Consider the following 2,262-nt stretch of genomic DNA (forward strand, 5'->3'; position numbering starts at 1 on the left):
ACAGACATAAAGTTAAACAAGGTGCCATAAGATGGCTAGCACAAATTGGGATACAGATCAAAAGAGGCGCAACCTCCTACCTAGGATCCTCCTAAACTACTCCTGGTCGTCAGCGGCCTGAACATAGAAGTAGGCACCCTTGGTGTAGTAGGGGTCGTCGTCGACAGTGGCATCTGGCTCCTGGGCTCCAGCATCTGGTTGCGACATCCGGAAAGAAGAGGAAAAAGGGGCGAAAGAGGAAGCAAAGCAACCGTGAGTACTCATCCAAAGTACTCGCAAGTAAGGATCTACACTATATATGCATTGGTATATGTGTAAAGAGGCAATATCGGTGGACTGAACTGCAGGATGCCAAAATAAGAGGGGGATAGCTAGTCCTTTCGAAGACTACACTTCTGGCAGCCTCCATCTTGCAGCATGTAGAAGAGAATACATTGCAAGTTCACCAAGTATCGTCGCATAGCATAATTCTACCCGGTGATCCTCCCCTTGTCGCCCTGTGGGAAAGCGATCACCGGGATGTCTCTGGAACTTGTCTGGGTGTGTTTTATTAATTATTCAGTTCTAGTTGGCATAAGGTCAAGGTACAACTCCGGGTCGTCCTTTTACCGAGGGACACGGCTATTTGAATAGATAAACTTCCCTACAGGGGTGCACCACATAACCCAACACGCTCGATCGCTCTGGCCGAACACACTTTCCTAGGTCATGCCCGGCCTGGGAAGATCAACACGTCGCAGCTCTACCTAGGCACAACAGAGAGGTCAGCATGCCGGCCTAAATCCTATGAGCACAGGGGTCTGGGCCCATCGCCCATTGCACACCTGCATGTTGCGAGGGTGGCCGGTGAGCAGACCTAGCAATCTCCATTACAAAGGAAGTTGCGTTACGCGGTCCAACCCGGCGCGCGCCGCTCAGTCGCTGACGTCAAGAAGGCTTCGGCTGATACCACGACGTCGAGTGTCCATAACTGTTCTCGCGTAGTTGGTTAGTGCGTATAGGCCAGTGGCCAGACTCGGATCAAATACCAAGATCTCGTTAAGCGTGTTATTTTGAAATAACCGCGGACGCCAACCAGGGCCAGGCCCACCTCTCACCTAGGTGGTCTCAACCTGCCATGTCGCTCCGCCACAAAGTAAACATCAGGGGGCTGTCGGGAACCCAGGCCCATCACTACCTGGATGGAACCACCTGCCCCTTCAGCCCCCATCTCCGAATTCACTTGCGGGTACTCTACGAGCCAACCTGACTTTAGTCACCACCTGAATAGTATGTATGTATAGTATATACCCGTGATCACCTCCCGAGTGATAATGACCCGATAGTATAGCAAGGCAGGCGGACAAGAATGTAGGGCCACATATGATAAACTAGCATCCTATACTAAGCATTTAAGATTGCAGGTAAGGTATCAACAACTGTAGCAATGGTGACAGACTATGTAACAGAATAGGATTAACCGAAACAGTAACATGCTACAGTACTCTAATGCAAGCAGTAGAGGGAAGGAATAGGCGATATCTGGTGATCGGGGGGGCTTGCCTGGTTGCTCTGGCAAGAAGGAGGGGTCGTCAACACCTTAGTCGATCGGGGCAGCAACGACGTCAGTCTCGTAGTCTACCAGAGAGAAGAGGGGAAAAAACAATGAATACATTACAAACAGATGCATAAGATGCATGACAAGGCAAATAGCAGTGCTAGTAGTGCCCTAACGCGGTAGTAGGTGTTACTGGCGAAGAGGGAAAACAACCGGGAAAGTATTTCCGGTGTTTGACGTTTTCGGACAGATGAACCAGAGGAGGATTGTTGCATGTTTGCTATGCTAGAGATGTGTGACGGACAAACGGACTGCGATCTTGGATTCGTTTCGTTGTTCTCAGCAACTTTCATGTACAAAGTATTTTCATCCGAGTTACGATTTATTTTATATTAATTTCCAAACTTTTAAAACAATTTCTGATTTTTTTGTATTTAGTATATAAATCTGAATTGACCAAGTCAAACTTGACTAGTCAAAGGGCCAGGTGTGGCCCACATGTAAATGTCAAAGGGGCAATTTATTAGTCTAAACAAATTTAAACTAGTGGGGCCACATGTCATCTACACATTAGAGAATACCAGCAAATGAAAAAGAATTAAATGGAAAACACAAAATTAAAGGAAAAATAAATAATAAAACCAAAACCTCCCAAAAAATTAGTACCGGTTGCTGTTACCAACCGATACTAAAGGTCTCCCCACACCCAGCCCTGGCTCGTGCCA

The sequence above is a fragment of the Triticum dicoccoides genome, chromosome 7B (genome assembly GCF_002162155.2).
Source record: "Triticum dicoccoides isolate Atlit2015 ecotype Zavitan chromosome 7B, WEW_v2.0, whole genome shotgun sequence".
NCBI lineage: Eukaryota > Viridiplantae > Streptophyta > Magnoliopsida > Poales > Poaceae > Triticum > Triticum dicoccoides.